The sequence below is a fragment of the Schistocerca gregaria genome, chromosome 3 (assembly GCF_023897955.1).
Source record: "Schistocerca gregaria isolate iqSchGreg1 chromosome 3, iqSchGreg1.2, whole genome shotgun sequence".
NCBI classification, from domain to species: domain Eukaryota; kingdom Metazoa; phylum Arthropoda; class Insecta; order Orthoptera; family Acrididae; genus Schistocerca; species Schistocerca gregaria.
In genome coordinates this window covers 320,776,385-320,784,685 of record NC_064922.1, presented here as the reverse complement: position 1 = coordinate 320,784,685, position 8,301 = coordinate 320,776,385, and the positions used below count along the sequence as shown (strand labels likewise).

The 8,301-nt window shown below is 44.2% G+C and overlaps 1 non-coding gene across 1 annotated transcript; it reads left to right on the top strand.

The window, feature by feature from the left end:
- The first annotated feature begins 7,889 nt into the window (after positions 1–7,889).
- Positions 7,890–7,964, top strand: Trnas-cga (transfer RNA serine (anticodon CGA)). The gene has a single exon. It is a non-coding gene; the product is annotated as a tRNA-Ser (tRNA).
- The last annotated feature ends 337 nt before the right edge of the window (positions 7,965–8,301 follow it).

Below are 8,301 nucleotides of genomic sequence, written 5' to 3'. Positions count from 1 at the left end.
CTATGCAGAATCCGCGACGAGAGATGTAACATACGTCACCTTCTATGGATCCACGTGCCACTGGTCTGCAGTAACTGGGTGATATCCGCTATGCCATGTTAAGCTTGTTTACCCATGAGAGAGAGAGAGAGTTAACTTTTCCATGAAGAAACAAAGAAATCAAAGGCATTAGTTGCCAGTGGGCACTGATACGTATCAATGGGGCAAGTTGAAAATATGTACTGGACCAGGATTCGAACCCCGGTATCCCGCTTACTAGGCAGATGCGCTGACAACTACGCCATCTGGACACAGAGGTCACCACAACCACACAGACTACACTAGCACGCCCCCTGTCAGACCCAGATTCTCAACTTGTACCACATACTCATACTCATTACGAGGGTCGCTCTGAAATTAATGTCTCCTATTTTCTTGTGGTGACTTTGGATGTCCGCGCCAGACGTCTTTGGTGCAGTGCCAATGCTTGAGCCTTCCTCTTTCATTTGTAGGTCGTCCCGTTTTCCTGCGGTAGCTGGCGCCAGCAGAGAAATGTTCCGAAATGGAGTCTGATATGGACGCGGGTATAAAACAGCGATGTGTGAATGAATACCTCACTGCTGTAGAAATTGCACCGATTGAAATCCATCGACGCTTGCTAAAAGTGTATGGAGACGATACAATAGGTGGGAGCAACGTGAGACGATGTGTTCAGCATTGACAAAGTAGCGAAAAGGGTGTGGATGGACTGCCACTGCCCGGTCGATCCTGCTCAGCTGTCATCCCTCGCAATGAAGAGCGTCTTGTTCAGTTCATCCGTCCCGATTGCCGGTTAATGACCAGAGGATTGTGTGCAAAGCTGAATGACGGCTGTAGCGCCTTGGAAACTCTGTTGGAACATCTTTGTTATTGCGAAGTCTGTGCGAGATGGGTCCCGCAAATGCTTGCAGAAAAACAAAAAACTCGTCGAATGGAAATTTTTTGGAACCTGCTGGACCAATATGAAGCTGTAGGTTACTATCTTCTGAATACTCGGAGCATTGGCAATGGAGACGACACGTTGAGTCACTACAACGAGCGTGAACCCAAAAGACAGTCCATCGAATGGCAACGTGTGAATTTTCGGTCAAAGAAGAAATTCGAGACACAGCCGTTTGCAGGCAAAATGATGTGGACAGTCTTCTAGACTGCCAGGGTGTGGTTATTTTGGATGTCTTGGAGCCTGGAGAAACAGTCAATTCAGCACCCTACAAGACGACGTTGACTAAGCTGGAAGTCCGAATTTCCAGAGTAAGGGCAGAGAAGAAGATTCAACTTCCACCTGAAACATGATAATGCCAGGCCCCACACCACATTTGCGACCACGCGACTCATTGCAAAATTCGGCTGGACTGTCTCACCATATCCGATGTACAATCTCGATTTAACGCCCTCAGACTTCCATCTCTTGGGGCCACTGAAAGGTAGACTATGTGGCGAACATTTTCAATACTCGGATGCTGTTGTCAAAGCTGCAACGAAGTGGTTAGCTTCAGCTGGTTTTAATTTTTACAAGCGCGGCATGCAGGCTCTGGTTTATCGTTGGCAAAAGTGCATAACGAATCGTAGTTACTATGTGAAAAAATGAGAGTCTGTAGCTGAAACATTGCTGTATTTAGTCGTGCTGCTGTGATTTAAGTATCTCCTGTAGTTTCCACGAATAAATATAGGAGGCATTACTTTCGGAACAACCCTCGTATTTCCTAAATCATTAGGAATCTGCTGCTTTGAAGTATGCGACAGGCCCATAAAATTTTGGAAAGTAACTTGTTTTTATAAATTTGGGATTTCTATTTTCAGTGGTGTTTAGTTACCACTAGATCTTCTTTTTACTGCGCTATTGTTAATGAAACCCGAGTCAGTGCGGTTTCTGTGAAAGTGCGATGATCTCTCACACTGCGTAACAATTTCTAGCTGTTGTGTCAATCTCAATACGTGTTTATTTGATTAATTGTGGGAAAGTGTGACCTTTATGTAGCACGTGTGTGGAATACGATGGAGTGTTTGGAAGCTTGCTTTTTAGAATTACCTGTGTATCACATGTCATCAATTTCTTACGTTAATCATTCCATTTGTCAATATATTCTTTAAACGAAAATAGACTTCGAAGGTTCTGTTTCATGCCTAAGGATTTCGTTGATACCGAAAATTTTCGTCCTGATGTGCACTAAATAAGAGATGCGATGAAGATTTGTAAATTTAGCTAAATATAATCGGATTCTAAATAAGGAGACTGAGAATAATACACCCATGCTCGCTATTTTTAGATCTTGTTAATCTCCACTGAAATCAATTTTTCTTGTTGTCTACGTCAGTAGCTTCGAATTTTTTAAATTGACATTTCGTCTCAAAATTAGGATGCTACTTTCGCAAGAGATTCAGAAAGAGAATATTCAGACTAAGATAGGCAAAATCTCAGAAACCACGCGGTCATAACAGAGCTAGTTCATTGCATGATCAGTCGTCATAATATGTATACTGTTTCACTCCTCTTTCAGCATTTTGCTGCTGTGTGAACCATTCTGCTAACAGGGTAGCGTGACAACTTGTCCTCTGAGGCCACAGGGTTTCTACGATGTTTCAGATGTACTTATATATGGAACAGTACAACAGAGAGTATCGGTTGGCTTCGTTCCAGTCAGAATTGCCATCCTTTGTGCGCTTTTGGTTAAAGAACAGTAAATTAATTCCGCTGAGAGTTAATTTTATCTTTTGTGCATGTTTAGGGACTTTATTAATCAATCATTTAGTGGATAAATTTTTTTTACCGTTGCCCTTGAACATTCAATTTTTGTCAGATTGTTGTTGTTGTGGTCTTCAGTCTAGCGACTGGTCTGATGCAGCTCTCCATGCTACTCTATCCTGTGCAAACTTCTTCATCTCCCAGTACTTACTGCAACCTACATCCTTCTGAATCTGTTTAGTGTATTCATCTCTTGGTCTCCCTGTAAGATTTTTACGCTGCCGTCCAATACTAAATTGGTGATCCCTAAATGCCTCAAAATATATTCTATCAACCGATCCCTTCAAGTTGTGCCACAAATTTGTCTTCTTTCCAATTCCATTCAGTACCTCCTCATTAGTTATGTGACCTACCCATCTAATCTTCAGAAATCTTCTGTAGCACCACATTTCGAAAGCTTCTATTTTCTTCTTGTCTACACTATTTATCGTCCACGTTTTCTATACCTGTGTCTTCCTGACACTTAAATCTATACTCGATGTTAGCAAATTTCTCTTCTTCAGAAACGCTTTTCTTGCCATTGCCAGTCTACATTTTATATTCTCTCTACTTCGACCGGCATCAGTACAATAGTAATTACTTGTGAGATTTGCTGCTCTGTTCGACCTTCACCTGTCTTAACGACCCACAGTGAACGTCACACTTTCCACCAACACGGTAGTGAGAACACGCAGGAGAATTGATAAATTGAATTTTTTTTTTTTTTTTTTTTTTTTACGAGTAATGGAGAGCTACCTCTCTCTCTCTCTCTCTCTCTCTCTCTCTCTCTCTCTCTCTCTCTCTCTCCCTGTAACAACATAGACATGCGACATGTTGTGCAAGTAGGCACGAGTATAATCGTAGATCCTGTCTGACAGGGCGGCCAGAGTGGCCGAGCGGTTCTAGGCGCTACAGTCTCGAACCGCGCGTCCGCTACCGTCGCAGGTTCGAATCGTGCCTCGGGCATGGATGTGTGTGATGTCCTTAGGTTAGTTAGGTTTAAGTAGTTCTAAGTTCTAGGGGACTAATGACCACAGCAGTTGAGTTCCATAGTTCTCAGAGCCATTTGAACCATTTTTTTAGAGGGGCAAACACAGAGGACGTTGCTTTTAGTAAATATGACATTGTAAAGACTGGCCTGAAAAGTGTGAAGATATTTAGGTAACTTGTCGCTGTATTGTTTGCTTGTGCACAATGTATTATGAGTTCGAGAAAGAATATTTTTAGCATGACTTTTCCTTATTAATTTGGATAATTTAGTTGGATTGTTCAGACACGATTAAACAAAGTAATCTGCTCACACAGCTTGGACTCCGAGTTACAGATTCCTCACTCCTTTAACATTCCATTAACTAACTTCATGAGAGAGTCACGATTTTTATAATAAGTGATTATTGTAAAGATGGTTGCAATTCTTAACAAATGAGGCCCATAATACAGTTTTGAATGCTTGTCTCTTTCAGTTATTAAGTTTCTTTCACCCTCTCCTAACAAAAGTTCAATTTTGTAATTGTGTGTCCCCTTATCCCAATTAGTGGGACACAGTCGTTCAAAACAAAGCAAGATGTGCAAATCATAGTTCCTTTTTCCTTCCATTTCACTTGGCAAGGTTTCGTTCTTTAACTGGCTTGGTGCGGTGATGGACACTACTGGCCATTAAAATTGCTACACCAAGAAGAAATGCAGATGATAAACGGGTATTCATTGGACAAATATATTATACTAGGACTGACATGTGATTACATTTTCGGGCAGTGTGGGTGCATAGATCCTGAGAAATCAGTACCCAGAACAATCACCTCTGGCCGTAATAACGGCCTTGATACGCCTGGGCATTGAGTCAAACAGAGATTGGATGGCGTGTACAGGTACAGCTGCCCATGCAGCTTCAACACGATCTCACATTTCATCAAGAGTAGTGACTGGCGTATTGTGACGAGCCAGTTGCTCGGCCACCATTGACCAGACATTTTCAGATGGTGAGAGATCTGGAGAATGTGCTGACCAGGGCAGCAGTCGAACATTTTCTGTATCCAGAAAGGCCCGTACAGGACCTGCAACTTGAGGTCGTGCATTATCCTGCTGAAATGTAAGGTTTCGCAGGGATCGAATGAAGGGTGGAGCCACGGGTCGTAACACATCTGAAATGTAACTTCCACTGTTCAAAGTGCCGTCAATGCGAACAAGAGGTGACCGAGACGTGTAAGCAATGGCACCCCATACCATCACGCCCCATGATACGCCAGTACGGCGATGACGAATACACATTTCCAATGTGCGTTCACAGCGACGTCGCCAAACACGGATGCGACCATCATGATGCTATAAACAGAACCTGGATTCATCTGAAAAATGACGTTTTGCCATTCGTGCACCCAGGTTCGTTGCTGAGTACACCATCGCAGCCGCTCCTGTCTGTGATGCAGCATCAAGTGTAACCGCAACAATGGTCTCCGAGCTGATAGTCCATGCTGCTGCAAACGTCGTCGAACTGTTCGTGCAGATGGTTGTTGTCTTGCAAACGTCCCCATCTGTTGATTCAGGGATCGAGACGTGGCTGCGCGATCGTTACAGCCATGCGGATAAGATGCCTATCATCTCGACTGCTAGTGATACGATGACGTCGGGATCCAGCACGGCGTTCCGTATTACCCTCCTGAAGCCACCGACTCCATATTCCAGTCATTGTATCTCGACCAACGCGAGCAGCAATGTCGCGATTCGATGAACCGCAATCGCGATAGGCTACAATCCTACCTTTATCAAAGCCGGAAACGTGATAGTACGCATTTCTCCTCCTTACACGAGGCATCACAACAACATTTCACCAGGCAACGCCAATCAACTGCTGTTTATGTATGAGAAATCGGTTGGAAACGTTCCTCATGTCAGTGAGTTGTAGGTGTCGCCACCGGCGTCAACCTTGTATGAATGCTCTGAAAAGCAAATCATTTGCATATCACAGCATCTTCTTCCTGTCGGCTAAATTTCGCGTCTGTAGCACGTCATCTTCGTGGTATAGCAATTTTAATGGCCAGTAGTGTATTTTAATGTTCATCACTCTCGAGCAGTTCAGAATTTCCTTTGCTGCTAGGTAAGTTGTGAAAAGAAGCCAGTTTAACATCAGTCAGCACACAGTAAAACAAGTTCACTGTCAAGCTTTGCAAAATTATCATCAGCTTCAGTTTCAGTAACGTTCAGTTCAGGTGTCAGACTAAGTTGTTCTCACAGTGCTGTGCTACATACGCGTGTATGTGTTATTTAGTGCTCGGGACTTTACGTAGTCCTCGCATGTAAAACTACAGGACATTTTCATAAAACCGGTGTGCCTTCAAAATTCTATTTGCGATTTTATGTAGAATTTTTTCTCTGTTAGATGTATATGTTGCAACCGCCAGACACGTATCGTGACGTCATGTATTTTAGCAATGTTCGTTGCATTGCACAATATATTATTTCAGAGGATAGGTTATTTAGTACTCAGTTTTGTGTTTCCTAATTATTTTTGGAAGAAGTTAATTGCAATACAGTTACATAGCTTCACATAAATTTGGCAACCTAATTCACCGAATAGCATTTGCATAAGCATAACACTTGTACAATTCAGATTGACATAACAAAGATAAACACGAAAGCTAAAGAATAGGAAACCAGTTTACATACAAAACAACAAACAATAATAATAATGATAATGAAACAGTTACATTTGTCACGGAATTAGCTTCCGCTTCTAGGATCCTCCTTAGAAATTCTGCGTAATGTTACCTGCTTGGCAGAAAAACCCTTTACTCGCTGTGAGAAGAGGTTCTATGAAACTTCCTGGCAGATTAAAACTGTGTGCCTGACCGAGACTCGAACTCGGGACCTTTGCCTTCCGCGGGCAAGTGCTCTACCAACTGAGCTACCGAAGCACGACTCACGACCGCTACTCACAGCTTTACTTCTGCCAGTATCCGTCTCCTACCTTCCAAACTTTACAGAAGCTCTTCTGCGAAACATGCAGAACTAGCACTCCTGAAAGAAAGGATACTGTGGAGACATGGCTTAGCCACAGCCTGGGGGATGTTTCGAGAATGAGATTTTCACTCTGCAGCGGAGTGTGCGCTGATATGAAACTTCCTGGCAGATTAAAACTGTGTGCCTGACCGAGACTCGAACTCGTTACCTTTGCCTTTCGCGGGCAAGTACAGTTTGGAAGGTAGGAGACGGATACTGGCAGAAGTAAAGCTGTGAGTACCGGTCGTGAGTCGTGCTTCGGTAGCTCAGTTGGTAGAGCACTTGCCTGCGAAAGGCAAAGGTAACGAGTTCGAGTCTCGGTCAGGCACACAGTTTTAATCTGCCAGGAAGTTTCATATCAGCGCACACTCCGCTGCAGAGTGAAAATCTCATTCTGGAAACATCCCCCAGGCTGTGGCTAAGCCATGTCTCCACAGTATCCTTTCTTTCAGGAGTGCTAGTTCTGCATGTTTCGCAGAAGAGCTTCTGTAAAGTTTGGAAGGTAGGAGACGGATACTGGCAGAAGTGAAGAAGTGAGTAAAGGTCGTCTGTCGTACTTCGGTAGCTCAGTTGGTAGAGCACTTGCTCGCGAAAGGCAAAGGTCCCGAGTTCGAGTCTCGGTCAGCACACATTTTTAATCCGCCAGGAAGTTTCATATCAGCGCACACTCCGCTGCAGAGTGAAAATCTCATTCTCGAAACATCCCCCAGGCTGTGGCTAAGCCATGTCTCCACAGTATCCTTTCTTTCAGGAGTGCTAGTTCTGCATGTTTCGCAGAAGAGCTTCTGTAAAGTTTGGAAGGTAGGAGACGGATACTGGCAGAAGTAAAGCTGTGAGTAGCGGTCGTGAGTCGTGCTTCGGTAGCTCAGTTGGTAGAGCACTTGCCCGCGAAAGGCAAAGGTCCCGAGTTCGAGTCTCGGTCAGGCACACAGTTTTAATCTGCCAGGAAGTTTCATATGAGCGCACATTCCGCTGCAGAGTGAAAATCTAATTCTGGAAACATCCCCCAGGCTGTGGCTAAGCCATGTCTCCACAGTATCCTTTCTTTCAGGAGTGCTAGTTCTGCATGTTTCGCAGAAGAGCTTCTGTGAAGTTTGGAAGGTAGGAGACGGATACTGGCAGAAGTAAATCTGTGAGTAGCGGTCGTGAGTCGTGCTTTGGTAGCTCAGTTGGTAGAGCACTTGCCCGCGAAAGGCAAAGGTCCCGAGTTCGAGTCTCGGTCAGGCACACAGTTTTACTCTGCCAGGAAGTTTCATATCAGCGCACACTCCGCTGCAGAGTGAAAATCTCATTCTGGAAACATCCCCCAGGCTGTGGCTAAGCCATGTGTCCACAGTATCCTTTCTTTCAGGAGTGCTAGTTCTGCATGTTTCGCAGAAGAGCTTCTGTAAAGTTTGGAAGGTAGGAGACGGATACTGGCAGAAGTAGAGCCGTGAGTAAAGGTCGTCTGTCGAACTTCGGTAGCTCAGTTGGTAGAGCACTTGCCCGCGAAAGGCAAAGGTTCCGAGTTCGAGTCTCGGTCTAGCACACAGTTTTAATCTGCCAGGAAGTTTCATATGAGCGCA